We start from the raw sequence: 23,820 nt of genomic DNA, 5'->3' as shown, positions 1-23,820 counted from the left end.
CTAATATTGTGAAATAGAAAAGCGTTTCTCGGTCATTCTTATTTATTAGTGATGACATGCGTGATCTCTTTCTTCTTCCACATGTAACACGTTTATTTATCTTCCCGCATTTGCAATAAATTTATTTATCTTAAACGGTTTCATACATAAAAATAGGTGTTTAATATTATCTATTGGGTCATTAGAAGAAAGATAGTTTTGTTTCAGGGATTTGTTAAAAACTTGGCTGATCTATAGGGAAAAATTATTGATATCTCATCTATAGAATTAAAAAAACACTAATTAATGATCACATTTCTCTTTTCGACCTACATTATATTCAGATATCCTTTAAAAATCTCCTTTCTCTCAAAATGGCCCATTTTATGATTATGAGTTTAAGTCATAAGTTATGCTGACAGTCCAAGAATACATTTTATTCAACAATTGGGAAAATGCTGCATATGGACTCATTTCTCAAGAATTTGATATTTATTACCCATCATGAATTTTTCTCAGGAATTTTACGGACTTGCATCCGATGCAACTTTTACCGTATGTGTAATATAAGACGTCATCATCCTCATTAGAATAAGGAGAGCGGTAGATTATTTCTCAAAAAATAATTGCAGTAAAATATTTATGAAACGAGTGCAACAAATTTTCTTGGCTAAAAATTGTCATCTCAGTGCCGAGTGCTTACTAACAATGTCTGAATGAAATGTACCTTTTTGAAAAAGTATCACCCATTTCAACGCTAGACTATTTCATCTTACAGTAAAGGGCTGTTAGTTGCCTTTTGTTTTTCATCAAGCATTGTAAAATAATACACATTCATTTATAGAGCGCATTTCGGTCTGAGAGCAACATATTTCACATTTTTTTCGATCTGAAATCAAAACCAGTCGGCCATATGAGAATAGTAGATGTTATCATTTCGTTTTCTTCCCTAACACTCGAAACAAAAATAAGGAGAGGGAAAAAAACAATGCCGTGATTCCGCCTAACGGAAGAGAAAGTCGCCAAAAGTGCGACGGCTAGGGTTGCAACCGTGTTCTCGGGTAGTAGCTATTGGCGGAAAGAACGCCAGATTTGGGTGGGCCGTGAACGTAGGTGGCCGTGGCGAAACGTTTTTGGTGTTACGAATAATAAGAGCGTGTGCTAGCTCTGGTGAAGGCAGCTCTTTTAATCCTCGTACGTGCCGAGCTATGGTGACTGATGTTTCTTTCGACGATTTGTTAAAAGGCTGAACTCGTTTTGGCTACTTTGACATGCGGGACAAATCTCGCGCCTTGCTTCATTACTGGATTAGATTTGAGAAGAATATCGGAAGTTAGTTCCTCTCAGCAAAATGTAAGTTTTTTTCATACAATAAAAATTTTGCAAAGTAAAACTTTTTTTACCTGATTTTCATGTGCACGATACAATTAATTTTATTTTTTGTGGTCATTTAATTTTTGAAATCTGATTTGCTTAAAAATATTTCATTTTATAAAATCTAAAAACGGGTTATTTTCGTCTTTCACTGGCTGCATCGTTTTCTTCGAGCCGATCGCTTTCTGGTTTTTGTTATTTATATTTCTTGCTCGCACCTTTAATTTTTACGCGCATTTTTTTTTTCCTCTCTTTCTAATTGAATTGAATTGAATGTAATTGAATTGAAATCGTCGGTTTGTCCGGCGCGAGTTAAAAATTGAAAGAATGCGCATTTTAAATGTTAAACATAACTTTTCTCCATGAGGTGTTTCTTGCCCATTAGTTGGGAGTTAAGGTACTTACTATAACCTCCATTTTTTTTTTCTATGCTATATGACATACTGATTTCAACCTTAAGCATATTATGCTTTGTTATGAAATATATATATATATATATATATATATATATATATATATATATATATATATATATATATATATTATGCATACACAAGCTATATAATGTTCTTTGAGTTTTCAGTGTACAAAAAATAAAAAAAAAAGTGATTGTTATTATTTAATAACATAAAGTGATTATTATTTGAACAAATACAATAGGAGTTATTTAAATTTATTTAAAATTTTTCTAAACATAATTCCCATTATTAAAGGTCTTGTTTTTCTGCAGTACTTATAATTAGGATAATAACGTTTCTTTATGGAGTCTTAATTCACTCTACCTTATTAATAATAATATCTTCAAATAATAAATTTCCAATTAGCCTTTAGAGTCCGTTATATTCAACATATAGAATTTCATTTATGTAGTCTAATCCAACATTTACTTTTTGTATGTTCATTAAATTTTAAGCAAAAAAAAGAGTCATATTTCAATGGTTTCCTTATTACTTGCTTTTATACTTCTTGCATCATATTTTTATTGGAAGTTTTCCTATAAAGTTTTATCTAAAAATATCATTTGCCTTATTTTGGATGAAGGTCCTTGAGATGTTTAAGAGTTTCTAGTATTTTCGTTATATAAATTTGATATAGGCATAATTTATTTTTCTTTTGATGATTATTTTGTTATGAATTCAGTACATGCCGTTGCAACAAACATGCTTTGAGTTCATAACAAAATAATCTCGCGTTACTGGCATTATACGCACCCTTTTCAGTTAACAATCATAATTTCGGGGCAATTTTCATAGAATTAAAATGTCTATTGTGCATTTAGGCTACAAGATCGCAACCGCATGAAGTAAGGGAGAAGACTACAGGTAAAATCTCAGTTTGTAATGATTATTTTTGAATTCGATCATAATTTTTCCTAAATATGAAAATTAAAATGATAAATTTATCAAAAAATTATTTTGAGAGTTAATTTCGGAATTCATTTCAGGACATTCTGATTTTTGTAAATATATTGTTTTATTCTTATCTGGAAGGAGGAATTAAGTTGCAAATGCTTTCTAAAAATGCATTATTTCTGAAACCCTTTTTTTTTTTTTCCGCAATTTAATGAGCTCAACATATCCATAGGTATATTAGTAATTTATGCTGACCTATGACATTCCTCTAAGATATCACAAGATTAAATAACTAAATGTAGAAGGAATTTGGAAGATCTGTAATAATTATTTTCATCTGAAGAACTCTAAAAATAATGAATACGATAGCTGAAATATCAATAATATGAAAAGAACTTCATTCTTAAACATCTTCATTCTTTTTTTTTTCCACTTTTGCTCCCATCATCATAGGACTAAATGATAATTAGTAAGTAAACAAAGCGTATTCGCTAAGGTTTCCTTGAAATTGATCATTACCTATTATTCGATTGGATAAATTCAAAAAGAGTGTTAGTTAAAGAAAGTCTTTCTATTTAGTTAGAGTGATTCGTTATCTCTTTCGAGTTTCTTTTTTAAATTCGAGATGAATAAAGAGCCAAAAATGAATTCTCCTCGAAAGAAGGGCTTATGAGCATTATAGTATTTGATATGCCTTATAAAAATGACCTTAGATAGTCTGCTAATGACCTTTTCTTAAATGAAATATACCTGTTGTTTGTATTAAATCGGAGATGATAGGAACGTTTCGCTTTCGGCACTCTCGCGAGAATGACAATTCAATTACTTTTGCTCTCATTTGAATAATCATTTTTTAGCTCAATGTAAATGTTGTTTTATGTTAAAGTAATGCCTCCCACGCCTCTAAAGATGTTTTTTTTAATGTAAATGTACTTTTTGATAAAATTTTATCTTCTAAGTTTAATTAAGAAATGGATGAACTCAAATGACGAAGGCAAAGTATTATTTTGTAACTTTAAGATTTTATGTAGTAAAAAAAAAAAAAAAAAAAAATGTATCTTCAATCATGCGATTAAATGGGCTCTAGACTAATTATATTTACTTTTGTCGGAAAAAGGCGCAAACTTTAAGTGGAAGATTTATTTTAGTATGTGTTACTAATAAAAAAGCTTTATGTTTTTATTCATTATTTTTATTCTTTTAAACGCAAAAATATTAAATAGAATCACTGGAATGTAAATGTTAAAAATTTCATCACGAGGCGGTTTTATTTTAATTTTTATTGTAATTGCTTTAAAGACAAAATTAAATTCTTATTTTAAGTAATATATTTTCGTATCTTACTCAAAAACGTTGACAAGAAAAAAGGAAGACAATATACTGTATTATGATTTTTCACGTATTATGTGGTCCTTATGTAAGTCATTCGAAGTAAGCATGTCTTAAATTATGTTTCTGAATATGCAATAGCATTTTCCTGATCATATTTTATAAAAATCAGTAAGTTTAAGTCCTTACTGTATGAAAGTAACCATTTAATTTAACTCCTTGGTATCTATTTTTATAATGAATCGTGATAATTCGATGTGCATATTTATTTTGGTAATAATTTTTTTTATTGCATCGATTTGAATTGTGTCGCATAAAACAAGGAATCATTGTATTTGTGTAATTTCTAAAGATATATTATTTAAAAAAAATTTTTTTTCTATGACAATAAAAATAATATTCGACAGAAAATAGAAAGCAAAATGTTCAGAAACCAGTTTTTCATAAAATAAAACAAAACTTTATAAATAATTTATCTACAGTCACGTAATTTTTTAAACTAGCAAAAAATTATGTCTTACTCTTGAAAACATTGGATAGCTATTTTTTTTCTCTCGCGCACAAATGATAGTGCCTATTGATTACCTTTTCCTTTAAGTAATTGTTTCTTATTCCGAATATTAGTTCTCAGGAGAGGGAAAAAAATCCAATGATATATTTTAGTTTGATTCAAAATTTCAGTCTGCGTTCGTAAAGGTTTATTGTAAGAATATGGAATGTGATGATGGATGAAGGAAGGATGTCATTTTAGAAAGAAATAAGCAAGCGTGTTTCAATCGAGTCGCTGAATAAAGGTGAACTTTTCTAAGAAAGCATCTATCGACACTGTTTCACATCAACGAAAGCAAATATTACTCCAAAAATTCCAATTCCGGAAACTGGGTAAATATCAGAAATTCGGGATTATTTCATGCAAGCGAAATTTTTATATACATAAAAAAATAAGTGTATTAGTTACTGTATTGGATGAAGTCCGACATATAAAGCGTACTTCATCAGCATCGTTAATGATTTACGGTGAAAAGTATCAGACTTCTTTCACAAATATGGCAGTTCAACATTAAAAAATTTTAATATAGACTCGGAAAATTTATTTAATAATTCTTTTCTTTTTCTATCTCCTTTAAAAATCAATTTGACATCGAATTTTAAAGACTGAATTTCCAAAGGCGGCTGTAAATTTTCACCTGTTAACAACCAGTAAATGCATTTTTTCCCTCTCATCCATAAGGAGAAAAAGTGCCGATAATTTGAGCACCTTTTATAAAAAGATTAAAATAAAAAAAAGTGAGAGTAAAATATCTTGGGCCATTAAGCTCTATTAAAGTAACACTTGCTCATAAAAAAGTATTTTTCAAATGAGATGCTGGAAACTTTCGATGAATTTTTTGTAACGTTCTCTGTATTTCTATAACTGCTCTTGATATCCTAGCAATGGTTAATTAATCACACTCTTACTAAGGGATTGCTCTAGCACTTTATTGGAAGACATTATGTTTTCATTCTACTTGGGGTATCCTAAAATTTCACATAGATTTCGAGTGTCTTTGCCATTTTCTCAAAATGGTTTGGGATGCTAAAGCAGAAAAACCTGAGTCCGTTGAGTTTGAAGGTATTTACTTATGAAATGAAACTAAAAATTCCAACTATAAAAGAGCTTAAACAAGCCTTTAAATTGTTGGCAGTTACATTTATTATCTCAAAGAGATAATAACTGTAGCTTCATAAAGATGCAAATATGTGGAAAAAATCAATATAGTTCATATTTTATAATTTTTTTAATAAGAACTTAAATTTAAAAAAATTACTTAAGAACTTAAATTTAATAAATTAGACATTATATATGAATAAAGAAAATTTTACTTCGTTATTGATATTATTAGTACTAATATTGGAACTGTAATATTGCTTAACTGCCTGATTAAAATTCGGACACCTTTATGCTTTGCTTTGCTTCAAATGCTTTAGGTACTAATATGAAGTGGAACCACCATTTACCGCAATGAAAGCATCTTCTATATGAGAAAGGCTATCCTCTAAAGACTTGAAAGGTTTCTGCGAGAATTGTACATCATTGTTCTTAAAGAATATTAGAAAGCTCTGTCATCAATGTCGGGTGATATGATCTATATAAAATAAGACGTTCCAGTTGAACCCTCAGATACTTTATAGAAAAGAAATCCGATCTTTTAGCAGATGAATCAAATTTCTGTTCAGAAATGTGTAGTTGTCCGAATGCTTTTAATCAGACACTGTATATTAAGTCACTCAATATTCCAATTCCAATTCGATTGTGTCCTATACTTCCAGAAATCTATTTTTTGAAATCTAATCATACAAATTTATTTGTACATTTTTGAAGTTCAATTATCGTATTTCAAAGTTTTCGAATTTAAGAAATCATAAACAATGGTTTAGTGACTCCAGTGAGGCTCTAAAATGAGAAATTGTTTGATAAAGATTTATCTTAAGCTCTTGAAAACATGTTTGTGCTGATATAATGTATTCTTTTCAAAATTAATTATTTCGGTATAAGAATACATTGTTGCTTGAGGGAACCCATCCTTTCTTGTAAAAGCATACTATAGTTTACTAAAAGCATGTTTTCTCATTCCTTCGGTATTTTTAATTTACTATTGTGATCAAATGTACTTGGAATGGTGGTGTAATACAGAATGTATTAATCTATTGGTAAAAATTTCGTGAATCTCATGAATTTCTTCAGTAATGTTTCTTAATGTCAAACGACTATCACTAAGCACAGATTTTCTCATCCTATCGATATCTTGATTATTAATCGAAGTGGATGGTCTATCAGATCAAGAATCATCTACAATGGACTCTCTTCTATCTTACACTCTTTATACCAATCAAATACTGATTTTTATTGATAAAACAGTCGTCTTTAAAAGCTTTCTCAATATTTCAAATGTTTTTGTAGCAGCAATTTCATTGCGTGTTGAAATTTAATGCATGTCTTTTCTCAATAATATTCGCTGTTTCGGAAAATCAACTGAATTAAAATTCTTATTTCATTGAAGACAAACTATTTTTAGACGATAAAGTGAAATAAATTCCTGACTATTTCCATATGCTTATAAAAGTTGTAAAAATGTTTGATAAAAGTTTGCAGACAATATATAGTAGAGATATATTTAAAATGAAACATTCCGGATCATTTTTTATCACAGTAGGGGTCAAAAAGTTTCACATTTAGTTTGTTAATTAGTTCTAATCAAAAAAACTCTTAAGGAGCTTTTAACGTAATTTAACCTTTAAACTGTGAATAAGCGATCCATCTAATATTGCGAAATAGAAAAGCGTTTTCCGCTCTTTCTTATTTATAAGTGATGGCATGCGTGATGTCTTTCTACTTCCAAATGTAACACGTTTATTTATCTTCCCGCATTCACAATAAATTTATTTATCTTACACAGTTTCATACATAAAAATAGGTATTTATAATTATCTACTGGCTCATTAAAATGAAGAGATATTTTTTCATGGATTTATTAAAATCTTTGTGGTTCAATGTTGAAGCATTTACCCAGTACTTATCTGCTGGGAAAAATTATTGATATCTCATCCATACAATTTTAAATAAACAGTAATTTATGATCACGTTTCTTTTTTCGACCTACATTAAATTCAGGTATGCTTTAAAAATCTCCTTTCTCTCAAAATGGCCCATTTTATGATTATAAGTTATGCTGACAGCCCAAGACTATATTTTATACAATTGGGAAAATGTTGCAAATGGACTCCTTTCTCAAGAATTTGATATGTATTACCAATCAGGAAATATTTTCCGGACCCTCTAACACTTCTTCCTATGAAGTCTTTTTCTTTTCTGATTCTCTCTTTGGGACTGAATATAATTCACTTATGATATTATAAGTAATATCACACTCGAATGCATGTACCCCAAAATGTATGCGCATTTACAACAAAGCTCTTTAGAATAGTTTTGAATTGCCGGAAGTCCCCAACTTGATGATGCACGCCCTTCGTCAGAAGTTCTATTTCCACTACTTTCATATTTTCCACTAGTGAAGTGGAGTCAATTTCCATTTACCTTTGCCTCTGTTCAAGCGTCAAGTATTTCCATTAATCCGAAGTATATCACTCGTACTTTATTCTCCTCGAGAGTGAACGTCAGTTGTTTCAAGTAGAATTCAAAGAATGTTAATCTTCCGGAAACTGTTAGTCTGTGCTGTGGAGTTGTGCAATGTCCCTGACATGGAGAAAGACTGACTTCTGAAGAACTGTCTGGTGTAAAGGAGAGAGGAAGTAAGCAGAACAATGACATCTGGAAAATGAAACAGTCACGACGTTTTACGACAGTGGACAAAGCAAGAGCTGGGCGTTAGCAGAGTAAGGTGGATCCATTTAGCATATTATGGACAACACTCCCTTTGATTGCGTTCCTAATTTATTTTTCCTTGGTTCTTGCATTGCATCATTTCGCCGTCAAACGATAGTCAGGGAGATATTCTCTAAATGAGATTGTTGCATCGTAGTATTCGTCAGCGTTAAAGGACATGGAAATTACACATTGAAAGAATTTTGTTTCATTTGATAGAGTCATTTGTAACATTGTCATTACAGTTTCTGCCTGGATGATTTATTTAAATGGCATTTGTTAATGTTTCTGAAATTTTCAAGAAATAAATAAGTTTTTGATTTCATGTTTGTTGAATTTAACAATAACTTTGATTTTTGTTGTGAATTCTGTTATTTTTTTTAAAAATAGCAAATTATATGTCTTGAAATTCCCTCCCATCTGGGAAAGATAGCCTGGAATCTTTTTTTTTTTGAAAACATTTTTTTAACTGTGATATTAAATATTTTTGATAAAAATGAAAAATGACATACATCTAGATTTATATAGGCTCATATTTTTGAAGAATTTTCTTTTCAAAATTATGCAAAATTTAAATAGCATAAATTTGGTAAAATCTATCCTTTATGTAATGAGTTTGTTATTGATCACATTTAAATTTGAATCATTTGAGAAATCAAAATTAGTTTGTTTGTAAATCCGAAAATGTCAATTGTTGTTGACGGAAGAATTTGTTCTAATTGTAGAACTGAAAATTGAATTAAAGTATGATTGATTTGAAGTAGACAATATTCATCCATGTTATTAAGATTAAGAAGTAAAATAACCTCTTTCTTTTGACTTCTCAGATCCGGCATCTTGTATGTAGATCATGGTCTTTTTTCTTGTTCTTGAAGTTGCTAGTAAAAGTTTTCTTTTTGTGTGAATTGTTGTTTTCATTTAATGCTCTTTACATGTGTATCAATATTTATTCCTCCTTCAAAATCAAGCTTTCTACACACACACACGCACATGCTTAGCCTTTTTTCATCTTCCTATATTTTGATATGGAATGAAAATAATTTTAGATTGCTCAAAATCTGAGACCAATTTGGCCTTGTATCTTCAGTATTTAATCGTGCGTTGTTGATTGAGTTTGATTCGCCCCGGTTCATACAGTTAGTCTGAGAATCTCCTAGATTGTAAATGGACTCTAAGAGACCTCGAAACTACATCCTTAGAACTCTTATAGTTTATTAATGCAGAGTTAATTATCAAACAAGGCTTCAAGTATACAAGACCGTGTTTCTATAATGTACGCATTGAGATGTTAATGATAATGCGTCATTTCCTCCCTGCAATAATTGCAATCGTGGTTCCTCCCTTTCTCTCGATATTTGTGATTAAAATCAATGAATGAGAATGAATGTTTTTGATTGAGGCAAGCATTGGAAATGTTTTTATCAAATCGTCTCAAATAATGAAATAGCAAACATTTTTTTTTCGCCATAACGCCATCTAAAAATAAATGAATTCGTTAAGGGAATTGAATACAAAAAATAAAAAACACCTCAATGACTGTTTTAGAAAGTTTTAGAGATTTTTTTTTTGTTGTTTTTGTTTATAACTGCATAATTTTCATACATTTCATTAATTAATTTCCAATAATATAAATTAAGAAATTACATATCGAACATGCATTCAAGTTTTACAAGTTCACGCATCCAAGTTTTCATAAATACTAGCTAATTAGTCTCTATACAATATTATTTCGGCCGTGGATTAAAACAGCAATGACATCAAATACATTTTTTTTTCTGTTTCTCTCTCTCTCTCTCTCTCTCTATATATATATATATATATTTATATATATCACAAGCGGATATATATATATATAATATTTTTCAAAAGTGTAAGCACTTTCTGAGTAATTTGTATCTTTATTTCTTTTTAATTCATTCTAGACATTCAATAAATGAAACGTGATCTGTTAATATGTATGAAAGTAGATCCGCTTGTGATAAAACTTATTGATATTTTCAGCCTGAATGATTTTGAGAGAAAATGCGGCGAATTTGATTAAATATTTTTTTAATATCCAAATCTTTATTACTTTTTTTTTTTTTTTTTTTTTTTGTCTTTCAAAATGATTAACATGTATTGCTTTTTTGGGGCATAAGTTAGAACATGCTTCGATGCAAATTTCAATAATTAGTTAATCATAATTTTTTTCGAAGAACTGACAGATCACTTTAATTTCACTAGCTATTTGGTCTTTTAAACAGTACTACTAATATTATATTGTTACATCACTTCTTCACTTTCGATAAAAGAAGTTAATTTTCAGGCGTCTGGAATTTGACTCTCGGGGCTGTTTTTTACTTTTTAAAAAAATTTTTAGATTTGTGAGGGAAACAAATGAATAGAATATCATGTTTATTATTACGTTTCTTTTACAGCGTCGTGGCATAGGGGTAGCGCGTCATCACCCGTGTCCTGGGTTCGACTCCCGGTTCGGGCATGGTTGTTCTTCATCTGTTTTCTCTGTGAGATGTTTGAATGTGCCGCCTTGTAAAAGGGGATTGTGCAAGTGAATGTGATGCGTGCGTAACTAAGACGTGCTCTTGGCGCTTGTTGGCGCTACTAAAAACAAGAGACACTCCCAAAGGTTAAAAATCGCAGACTTTGTCAGCAATCCTGTCCACGGCAAGTGCCATTCGAAGCAACAACAACGCTTCTTTTATTCAGCATCTACTTCAAGGTTGAAATGTTCCTTTACAATTAATGATCGATTGCAATCATTTGTTCATCGGGCAGTTTACAAAAATGAAATGTATATTTTACAAGCCTTACTTTGTTTTTAGCATTCATATGATTTGTTATATTTCAATTAAGTTTTTATACCCTTTAAATGCCTAAACCATGGAAAAATAAAACTAAAATTAACTTTAACTAATAATTTAACTGCTAATACTGATAACTAAAACTTTAGTTTTCAAACTATTGGGTTTTATCTCTTTGACTTTCTTTTTGTAAAAAGTTAAAATTAGATTAATTTATCTGTTATAATAATTTTCGTCATAACACAAGTACTGGATATTTTACGTAGTGCATCTGACTGTATTGCAGTTAATATTTGTCTAGTTTAAGGAGAAAATACAACTCGGCCATATATTTTGTTCCAGTTTGAATATAATAAAAAGGTTTTGAGGAATAGAAAGATAGAATATATATATATATATATATATATATATATATATATATATATATATATATATATATATATATATATATATCAATTAAACTTTATTGTATTATTAATATTGAACCTTCTAATGCTAACTGGTTAAAATGAGTTTACTACCTACCTTAATAAAGTTAAATAATGCGTTAGATAAGATTATTTTTCATGATAACCTGGGGCTTCAAAAGGAATGGAATTAAAGTATTTCCTGACTTCCCCATTTAAAGGGCATAAAAAAATCCATATTATTAATTTTTTATTCTTCTTTAATAGTTCCCATTATTCTTGAATTTTAATCTGTGCAATAGTATTTTCGTTATTCCAAATTAGCAGTGAAATCACTAGTTAAACATTAATGAATAATATTATTTCGATATATTATATCATTTTACTTGTATGCATAATTAACTTCTTCCCCTTTATAAAGCAGTTAAATCCAGATTCAGAATCCTTCCTGTTAATATCTGAATATTTTTCCCCAATTTTAAAAAGACAAATGTTCCTAGTTTAAAATATATGACAAAATACATTTGTCATTAATTTTATCTTTTTTTAAACGTATGATTTTACGATTCTATTGATTAAAATTGTATTTTACAAAATGCATCCTATCCTTGGTTTATTGTGTTCTAGAAATCGCTTCTAATTTTTGATGATAAATATTCCAACATTCATTATCTTTCAGGAACAGTACTGAAAAATGTGGATCTTCAAACACCTTTAAATACAATGTCCTCAATCAACGATGAGCTTACTCTTTAATTTTTTTATGCATATCAATTATTGCAGCTGAAGATTAACATAGAAACTGGAGAGTATTTATTGATTACACTTTTGGAATCTTTGAACTGCTGTGGTATGGGTACCTCCAGATAAAAATGAGCATAATAGAATCGGTTAATTAAATTGGATGACATGAACAAAAGGAAGGTTCAGAAGTCCACTTCATTCATCCATTACGTGGATTTTAATCAACCCACCGAAGCTTATTATTTGTTTTTTCTCCTCCAAACTCTTTGACTCCCTTTCTCCCCTCATTTATCAATTTTCTGTTGTTACAAGGATTAAAAGGTTTGTTCGCTTACAAAGCGAAACTACAGCAATTAATAAATTTCTCTGCTTTTTTCATTAGTTGTGTGATTGGCCTATTCTTGAGCTTTCTACCCTCAACTGTGAAGTGAAGGGATTTTTTCCGAGAGGGGAAGTTTATTAGAGCGCAAACATCGACTGTCGGAGATCGTAGTTCAATGTGTATTATGAAACTGGACTTCCAAGTGCAATTAATAAAATCTCGTCTCTCCCTGTTTTTCTTGGCCTACTCTTAAATGTATTAGCTATCAAGGCTGGTTTAGCCATGCTTCTGTTAGTCAAACGGGAAAATCAAACAAAAGCAAAAAAAAAAAAAAAAGTGTAAACATTATTGACCTCTTACTAAACTTCACAGATCGCAATTAAATTTCTAATATTCAACTGGACTGTAGACGTATTTAATCGAGTTAATGCTATGGCATTCAAATTCACTGACCCGAATTACTGTTAACCCAGCTCTGTTTGTGGGTGAAGTAACGTTGGTTGTTGAAGAGGTATGTGACCTTTGAGATACTCTTTGAGTGGTTTTTCGTGCGATAAAAGCAGGCAGGAAGCGTTCTTCTGTCCGTATCCGGGGAAGGGGGAAGGGTATGATGCAAGCGCGATTCAAGTCTGGGGTTGCTTTTTTTTGTGTGTGTGTGTGTTTTGCTTTTTTTCTTTCTTTTCTTTTCTTTTCCTTTTTTTTTGGGGGGGGATTTTTTGGGGGGTGTCTTGGAATTCATATAAGACAGATGTGATATTGGCTGTGTTTATAGTCGAATGCTGGGTTTAAACAAATTCTTGAGATTTTTTCCTCCAGGAATTTTGATGTTCTTATTATTCGAATTACGCTAGGTATATCCGATTGCTGTTATTCCAGTAGCTCCTACGTTTAGTTTGTCTCTGTTTAATTTTTAATATCACTATTATAAACAAAAAGTAGGTATTTGTCATCGTCTTCAAACTTTTTGAAAGCAATTTTTTTTTTATATATATATATATCCTCCTTGCTCAAGTATTTTATTGTAGCCATCTTTGATAAATTGATGCGTGTCTAATATTTCACTTCTTGTTAATATTGCTGCTTGTTAAACGAATGCATTTTTCTTAATTATTTTATTTATCTAATGAGAATGAATGAATACATATATTTTTATGCTATGAAAATGTGACAATGATTGAAGCATCGAACTGCTTTGAAACAATATTTTGAATTCCATTATCACATTCTCCGTACTAATTAAAATTTTCTCTTGTCTTCTTTTCAACAGAATTGTTTTAAATTAACTCATAATACATCCGATTAAATGAATACAAATAATAACGTTTTGAATGGTAGAAAAGTAAGGAAATGAAATCTGTACAAAATCTTCACTCATAAACTTAACTTATTTTATTTTGGGATTTCCTTTTTTCCTTTTGAGATTTCTGCTTACTGAATTAATGGAAGTTTCAAATCGTTCGTTATTTATACATTAGCCAATTTTTATGGATTAATGCGTTTTTTATTATTTATTTTATAATTGTAATTAATAATAATTATTATTTATTTTGAATCCATTAATTATAATTATTTATAAATAATTATTTATTTTGAAATTAGTTTTCAGTATAAAGGAGAACATTCTTTTATTTCAAATATATTGACAGCTTTAAAACTTAATTAAGATTTGTTAATCTATATGAATAGTATTGAGATATGAAAATCATAAGTGTTCTACTTGTTGGTAATATATATGGACCCTTCCTCTTTTATCGTTAGTATCATTTAAAAAACTATGAATTTCTTTTGCATTAATTTTTATAGCTGTTGGAGAGAAAATAGGCACTTTGATAAGAAGGTAATAGAAAGTTTTAAACGCTGTAATTTAATTTCAAAGAATTCTAATCCATTTTGTTTAAACTACCTCTGAAAATATAAGTATAAATGGAAATTTATAAAAGACTTTTTTTAAATGATAAAAAAACAGATAAAAGACTCTTCTTTAACTTTGTTTCTAATATGAACAAGAAAGAAACGGAATTATAATAAAATTTTTAAAAAATGGACGAATTTTCCTTATAAAAATACTTTTTTTCATGAAAGTCTAATTGTACTCATTATATAAAATTGCTTTATTCTAATTCATTAAATTTTAGTGAAGAGTCATTTTTATTTCTCTGTGTATTTTAATGCATTTAGTTTGAAATAGGTAGAATTAATTTATATAAAATTTATATTCAATTAATCAATCTATATTCACAAATTCAATGGAAATGGTATTTACGTTCGCAAATTCAGAGAACCCTTCGACTTAGATTGATTCCTTCGTTTATTAATTCGGCTTAATATATTTACAAAGGAGTTTGTCATCCCACTGTATTCAAATAGTTATTCTCATCAGAGCCACTTTGAAACTGTAGTGGCCGTAAATTTTTATTTAGTTTTGCATGCACTAATTAAACTCAGGAATAATCTAAATTAATTGTGCTTTCAGGCTTCAAGGAAATGTAAGGTAATACGGGATGCTTCTCAAAGAATTGGAATTTCGAGAAGAATCTGCGAAAATTACTGCATTTGAATTCTGTACTGATTTTAAAATTGCTGCACATGCGCAGTAATGAAATGTTTATAATATTCTGTTCATGAAGGCATGAAGATGTTGATGATAATACTGTTCAAAAGATGTTAGAAGTGGGGTTTTAAACGTTTTTCTCGTGTTTCAGATTTAGAAATAAATTAAAAAATAAAAATAATTAATAATGAATAAAAATTTATTAAACAGTATTGTACTATAAATGTTTCTCGTAAATAAAGATGAAAATAACATTCCAGCATGAATATTTTTTTGTTAGAAATGAGAATGGGGTTTGCAGAAAATAAAATAAAAAATTGTTTATTTTCAAATTAAAATTTTAATTAAAATTAACTACAAATTTATTATCTGTAAATTACAATTTCTTGAAAAAATTGTTTGGTTCTAATTGAAAATCTAATTCTTATTTTGTATTACTTGATTATTAAATTATTAAAAATTATCAAAAATACAAAATTTATGTCGAAATGCATCCCTTTTCAGTGCAATATAAATTGCAGCATCCTCTTAGCTACAATGTACTCGGCACCATTGGCTTATCACCAGAAAGATTCATTGTGTGCTTCATTCACTTCAACAAATTCATTATGTTAGTCTAAAAATGTTTAATGTGTTTTAATATTCCACTATTATAAGTAAGAATGCCCTCATGATTCCAAGAAGCTCCATTCTACTTTTTGTGTGATGATTTATTTTCTAAAGAAATATGGATGTATTTTTTATTTAAATTGCTAGGATCTAAATGATTTTATATACTGTTATTTGACAAGGGAATTATATAGCAAAAAAAAAAAAAAAAAAGTAAAGAAAGAAAGAAAAGTAAAAGAAAAAGAAAGAAATATCTGGCAGGTCAGGGCTTTCACGTAATTCAATTCTTTATACTGCATCATCATATCAGACGTATGCTGTATATAAAAAAAAATGTTTTAATTTGCAGCATTATCAAAGAATCATGAGAATGCCTGAATAGTTTCCCTCAAAAACGTTCTTATATTTTGAGCATAAAATGGGAAGCAAAAACTGCTTATCGCATTTCGATTTAAATGTTACAAAAGTGATTCTTTTTTAAATGCAGTAGAAACGTATTTTCTCGCATTCGTACGAATTCTTGTTGTACATACGAAATTGGACAAGCCCCCCTTCCTTCCCAAAGCGGAAACAAAATTGCCAGTGAATTGATGAAGAAACTTCTTCGCAAACTATAATTCTGAAAAACAAATAGTAGATTGTTCCGGTAGTATTTGAGAAACAAAGAAATCGAAAGAAGCAAAGCGATTACTTCTTCATAACAATGAGGGAAAAGTCTGGCAAGTTCCCTCCATGCATTTACACGTTCTAGCTGTCACCTCAAATATATGTCTAGATAAATCTTTCTTGTTCTTGGTGAAGCTATGAGGAATCCGCATGCTAAGCGGAGTAGAAACCATGATTCACTGGGGCACATTACCTGTTATCAGCTTCCCCTATCTCCTCTCAGAACACCCGGACAGAGGGGGTATTGATTCATTTGTGTTTGGCTCGCAATTCATGGTTCGACTGAAGTTGTCATTTTTCCGCTTCTTGTTGTAGAAAGTAAATTGCCTCGGTGCTCGATCGTTTGCTTCTATGTTGATTGCCTTCCGCCTGCACATGTTCGCTTTCCCACTTCGTTGGGAATATGCACGGTGTCGTTATCTGTCACCATATTGCCCTTATGGACCTACCCTGCTTTCTTGGAGGGCGAAAAATCTACGGAGATACCGAAAATCACAAGTGTGAAGAGGTGTTGCTGATAATTGATTTCGCGAACCGGTTTTTCTTTGCTGTTTCCCCCTTTTTCAAATTGCCCATACAGTTTGGGTTTAAAGAGTTCCCACCCCCCTTCTTTTTTTGCAGAGCAAAAGATAAAGAGAGTGCGTGGAAATAAATTTATTATACTTAGCAATCGATTTTATCAAGAAAAGTATTTTTTTCCGAACGTTTCCGGTTTTTCAGGAGATGTATTGCACAATTACATTTTTTGCGCTTTTTATAATTTCTTTGTCGGCAAAGCTTTATTTGTTGAGAACCATTCTGTCCGATTCTTATATTTTTTTTCAGCAACTTCATTGATGATGAATATTCGAATTTGTTTAAACCTTGAATATTTGACGTGTAAAGTTTGAAATTTCTTTAGTATGATGTTAATTAACCTTAATATTTTTACACACAGCACAAATGAAAAGGAACATCTCATGTTAACATTTGTTAGTAATATTCATCATTATAATATCGTGTGTGTTTGTATTTTATGGCGGCTGAAAGATATGTATACCATTTAAATGATATCTCAAACAATATGGGACAAGATATGGGACAAAATCAAGGCCTCTCAGTTTTGCATTTTTTATGTTGTGAAATATTTCAAATTTTTAATAAGATTTTAATGCGATAGTTGGGATATTAGGTTTTTCATTTTTTTTTTTCATCCATAAAGATAATACAGTGGCAAAGAATTCATCATGAATTACTCATCCATTATTCTGAATGGAATTTAATATTTTACGATTTGTTGTAGCGCTCGAAGTGTTAAATACTGTTCTTAATTTAGTAGTTGACTTCTCAGGACGTTTTGCACTATGATGCGGTAAGCAACATAAAACTCTGAGCTCCTTGTATAACTTGTACAAGGAGTACACTGGAATTCAATGGAAGGAGTATTGCATTTTTTCCATTAAGTAATTTTATCTCTGCAGAGTGATATGCTTAGATTCTCCAAGGCAAAATGAATCTTGTTTGAAAGGCAATGTTGAGGTATATGTACCGTATTCCTCTTTACTGTGAATTTTTTGAAAGTCTTCTTTGCAAATGAAGACTTTACTACTTTTATTTATTTCAGATTCTTCCACACCATTTCCAAGAATATCCTTATAGAATGATTAAAGTTTTCTGTGGATAGTTCAGTGTACTTTATTTTCTTTTTCGGATACAATATATATCCAAAATTGTATTTTGAAAAATAAAACTCGGGATTTTCTATCCGAAGTTCTTATTTCAACAATTCGTCGAACACTTCAGTTCCTTATAGCATTTGCATACGTTAAGGAACATTAAATTTCTCATCTGTTAACCTTTCATTGCAAATATTATCTATATGTATTCCTATTTTGTTTGATAGAACCAAATCTTCCATGATCTTTGGAACATCTAGTAAGTGTTTTCTGATATCTTTATTGCTCATAAATGCAGACACTCTCGTTCGAATGATAAATAACGGGTCGTTTAGAGCTGAAACACCATTGTTCATGTTTTCTTTCCATTTTAGGGTATCAACGCAGTTATGAAGCAAGATGTGAATTAACAATATTTTGACGGACTATACATTTCTCGTCTCATCGGTAAGGAAACAAATGATCGTATTATTAACGTATTAATAAAACGCTCGGACTTTTGCTCATTCTCATCGTGTCCAACCAATTATTTTCTTGATTGGATATAAACGCTTGCTTATTAGGGGAAAGATTAGTTCCTACGCTAGATGTTTAGAATGTTTTGACTAAGAAGAATCCAACCGATAGTGAAGAGTGTCTTTTCCCACACTCAAAGCAAGAATATTTTGATTTAAAATTTTTAACACTGCAGTTGGAAGAGGAAATGAAGTTGAAACCAAGATCATGTCTCTTTATAAAGCCGTTTCTATTATTCACGGGTACTTTTTTATAATTGAAACCTTTATTACAGGACATGATTTTCGGATCACTTTGTATAATTAGGAGTTTTACCATTAATCAAAAGCACTTTTTGTTTCTTGGGAAGTCTCGATTTTGTCATTTCAAAATGGGTTTCTTCTCGCAGTTACTTTTAATATTTCTTTTGAATGAAGCCAAGGATTTTATGCCCGAACAGCCAGCTAAATGCGATACTACATTTTTCTAAAGTAAACTGACAATATTATTGGATTAGTAAGTTCATTTAATATATTGAAATATGATGCATTTTTAAGCTCAAATAATGTTGCAATTTGTCATTCAGCGAGAAGTAAACGGTGTCATTGCTTCTTTTTGTTGGTTTAGGACTTTCCTAAAATTTTCCAAAGACATTGAGTGACGGATTGAAATACTCGATAATCGATTAAACTTTTTATAATGGCAGAATTCATTTTCTTACCCTCTTTAAAGTATAATATTACATTTAAGCTTTTTTCGTCCAGTAAATTAAAACAGAATGTCTGCTTTGTGAATAATTTTGGACGCAAATCTTCTTTCTAACGGCAGGGAAGAAAAAAGCTTAACCATCTTGACCGTTAGGTATTTTCAACTCTAGAATTCTTATGCATTTTACTAACTACTAAAGAGTTCCAATATAATTTTTTCTTCTTTTGATTCAATTCGTATTCTGGCAAGTTCAAGCGTTTCTTTTAGATTTGCTAATTTAATTTGCTCCAAATTAATCAGTTCTTTATTCTTACTCTTATGCTCTTCGATCATAGATCTGACAAAAATTGTCACGTATTCAGTTGCTGCTGAGTAATATTTGTTGGCTTTGAGAAGCAGTTTTGTTTGAATAATAGTACTTTTTTGATCAACAGTTTCATCTAACTCTGTTATCATAATCTGAAAAAACACATATTTTTTAATCTTTTATCATTGTGCTCGTAATCATTCAGTTTGGGGGTAAATGAATAGTAAAATATTTGATATTGCTTCACCTGTTTCACTAGATCTCAATCAAGTTCTGTCCAGTTTCATCTGTTCAGATATTTACGATTGCTGAAATTTTTGGTTTCATCAACTATTTTACACTCTAAAGTATAACTTGCGTTTACCTGTTATATGCACATATCAAATGAAAGGAGAGAAATTTAGACTTCAGGCGAAATATATTTTACTTTCAACATTTATTCTCTTGCGGACGTGTATTGCTTCGCTCAACTTACATTCTGTTCGCTTTAAACTCACAATTTTTAGTAGCAAGATGCGCTCGTAATACAGGCGGCGCTAAAAATACATGTCCGAACAGACGAATTGAAGTATAAAATGATTTCCGTTTATATTTAGTTTTCTGTCTCATTTCATATAATCTTACTTTTCATTTCAGAACACATGTTTGGTTTGTTAAAAGTCCTGTAGCATTTCCCTTTCTATAATTGCAAGACTTTTCATATTTTATCCAGATTTTAATGCATCATTTAAGAAGGTTCGTATAGTATTATAAAAGTTTGTTTGGGTTTTACATTTTCAAAGTACGTTTTAGTTTTACGTTTCTTTCTCTCTCTCTCTCTCTCTCTTTTTTTTTTTTTTTTTTTTTCGTTTTAAATTTCGATTTGTCAATTCATATTCTTCTGCTATTTCAATTTTTTTACAGTTCTTCCATATTTATAGTCAAATAACTATTCTATATTTTATAATCTTAATAATGTCAGACAGAAATTCCCTTGAAATTATCAAGCAATACACACAATCAAGTAAAACCATTTGAATCGCTATTATCTGAAACTGCATATTTCACTGCATTAAATGATGCTTGTTAATTTACTAATGTCTTTTCAGTTGAACATGAAAACTTTGATGATTCATCACAAGTATGGGAATTATTGTAATATTTTACTAAACTCATTAATTAATTAAAAAAGGTGCTAAAATTTGAAAAAAACCATAGTTATTTGATTGTGAATTTGAATAAACTGGGCATCAACATAATCCATTTCACGTCAATTTTATAGCACAAGATTGCCATTAAGAATTAGATGTAAATTACCCAAAAGTTCATTCTTACAGTCATGCTAATATTTCTGCTCAATCAAAAATACTATTCCTAAATCTGCTGTGTATTTCGTCCATATATTTTTTAAAATTTAAAATATAAATTTTGACTTTCAATTACACTCGATTTTTGAAAGAGATTCTTTTTAACATTTTAAGTTTATTTCATTTGATTTCCAACAAGTATACTGTTTTAAAATATTCGAAGCAAAGTGTATCATTGAGAGGATAATGATAGACAGTGTTTGATACTGCGTTTCACATCTTGCATCAACTTGCCTTTCCATTTTTTCAATTATTTTTATCAAATGAGTTCTCAAATTTATTTCTGTCAATTATTTTATTGGTGACAGAATTTTGCATCCACATTATTTAGTGTTTGTCAAAAATATCCTACGTTTTATTTACATTTGGAAGAAACTTTTTGAGTTGCATTATCTTTTCTCATGTGAATTATAATAATGTGAAAGGAAAAGGATTGTATTACGAAAAATCTTTACATTTTCCATTAACCCTGGCTTGACACGGATTGTGAAAATTCGAAGAAAAAGTCTTAAACCTTCATTAGAGTGTGAATTGTGGTGCCCTTGTAGCATTACTGTTTTCATACATGGTGAGAATTTGATTTATAAAAATAGAAATTAATCTGCGATAAACTGCAGTAAACTAATTAAATATATTATTAACTAGAATTACCATTACAGTTTAAATCATATTTACTCTAATAATCAAAATGAAACAAATGATTCAACACATAAACATAAACCATATTAAAAATATTTGTTTAATGAACAAATAAAATTCTAAATGAAACTTAAAAATTAAATTGCTGAAGAAAGAAAAAATTAAATAATTATTTCAATGAGTGAAACATTTCTTGATAACAAAATGACATTTTAAATAATTCGTAGTAGTCATGAAATTGAAATCTTCGCCAGGCGTTTTGTGTTTATCGTATGAGCATGATTAGATTCCATTATATTTAAAATAACACTAAAATTGCCTATGAAACCATTCTTTAAGAACTCAACTGAGTGAATATTTGATGAATTTCAACACAAAGGCTAACATATATTTTCTCCCATTTCAAAAATGCATGGCTGAGGGTGAAAAAAATAATCACGTTTAGAGTCTAGGCGGAGTTCTCAAAATTTTGTTACGTCTTATCACCTTTGTTTCCAGTTCTTGAGATACCTATATTTCGAATTTAATATGCAGTTTCCGTAATTTTCAATAAAGCATAACTAAGTCAGTTTTAAAGATATCGGTGTAGAGTTTTGGACTATTATTTCGCCGTCGCAGTAACTCCCATAAAATTTTAGCTTTAGAATCATGGTTATAAAGTTTTCGATTCATGACCGAAGAATCTTGGATTCAGATCATAATATTGTCGAAAATTGATTCTGTTGGCAGTTTTGTTTGTTCAAATATTCTTATTTTTATATGAGATTGAGCTTCAGGCGAAATTTTTGTAATATGCTCATGTTATAAAAGTAAGATATTTTTCCTCTTGCAGAGCTGGAGAATTAAAACATTTTATGCTACATCTTTAGATTGAAACCTCGTTTCAAAACAATCTTTTACTTCGACGAAGACAACATAATTTATTACGAATCCAAAACAGGTTGGAAAATAAAACATAATTATGTTTTATTCTGATTGATGTAGTTTTATAAGCCCCGTAAGAATCATTAGATATTAACACCAGTTTATTGGGATACGGTCTCCAAAGTTCATTAACATCTAAACTGATGTAACATTTTTTTTCCTAGGCTGATATCTTATTTATTCTGAGTTCGATAAAACTGTAACTGAGTCACGGAGTATCTGTTCTAGTGCAATTGAGTCACATCAATTATAAATAGCATCATTTTAATATTTATGCCTCTTACCAGATTAGTCTTGTCTTAGACGAATGAATTCAGAAACAATGAAATATCTAGGATGGAATAGGTAGGGTTTATGCTGTTTGGAACAGAGACAAAAAGAGCAAAGACAGTTGTTTTCAAGATTATTCAAGGATGAACGCAATTTTACTGAAAACTGTTTAGAAAGAAATAAAATAATAACAAGTTACGATTCAACCCATATATGCAGCAAAGTTGATTGTGAAAACTAAGAATTTTTTCCTTTTCTTTCGGTATTTATTTGAACGCTCTCATGCTTAATTTACTTGTGATTATATATCTAAAGCATTATCACACACACACACACACACATTGAATTTACCTTTCACAAACATATCCATTTAGCAACTAAATAAATTTGTGGCCGGTTCATAACTAATGCGGATTCTTTGTATATTTAGTCGTCAACTTAATATTTATGCATATTTTTTTTCCATTATCATATTCTCACCACAAGGTGTTTAAACCTTTTTGAAATCAATGTTTGGTTAGATGATTTTGCATTGTTTGAACACATTCATAGCTTTTGAGCACGAACATATACTCTTTTATTATGCGTTTATAAAAATTAATAATTTTTACTAAAAATCGAATAACTTTTATAATAATATTCTACATGAAAGTTCCGCAACATTCAAGCGTGAACAAAAAAAAATAAATAAATAAATAAAAAATAAAAAAAATAAAAGATATTAGTTTTAATTATTAAAATCATGAAATAAATAGTTTTGAAAAGAAAAAGATGATTTTTTTTCTACTTAAGAAAATTTAATTATCGGACTTATTTTAAATTAAGAGGATTTTCAACATTAGACAAGCTTATTTTTTTCGGTAAAAATTAATTTTATCTGTTTTATTTCTCATAAACACCTGAACTAATATTCAAACTGAATGATTTTTTTTTTTGTCAAATTATAAAGACTCGGATATTGTAATCCATTTCTTTTAAG

General features: G+C 29.6%; 1 protein-coding gene across 4 annotated transcripts in view; it reads left to right on the top strand.

The window, feature by feature from the left end:
* Nucleotides 1–1,084: 1,084 nt before the first annotated feature.
* The window catches only part of LOC129958936 (leucine-rich repeat-containing protein 24-like), a 214,797-nt gene continuing 192,061 nt past the window's right edge, over nt 1,085–23,820 (top strand). For all 4 annotated transcript variants that reach the window (XM_056071683.1, XM_056071686.1, XM_056071684.1 and 1 more), the window contains exon 1: nt 1,085–1,332. The gene's annotated coding sequence lies outside the window, so the exon portion shown is untranslated. The remainder of the gene's footprint in view (nt 1,333–23,820) is intronic.

This window comes from Argiope bruennichi, chromosome X1 (genome assembly GCF_947563725.1).
Source record: "Argiope bruennichi chromosome X1, qqArgBrue1.1, whole genome shotgun sequence".
In the NCBI taxonomy this organism is placed as follows: domain Eukaryota; kingdom Metazoa; phylum Arthropoda; class Arachnida; order Araneae; family Araneidae; genus Argiope; species Argiope bruennichi.
This window is presented reverse-complemented; position numbering and strand designations above follow the sequence as displayed.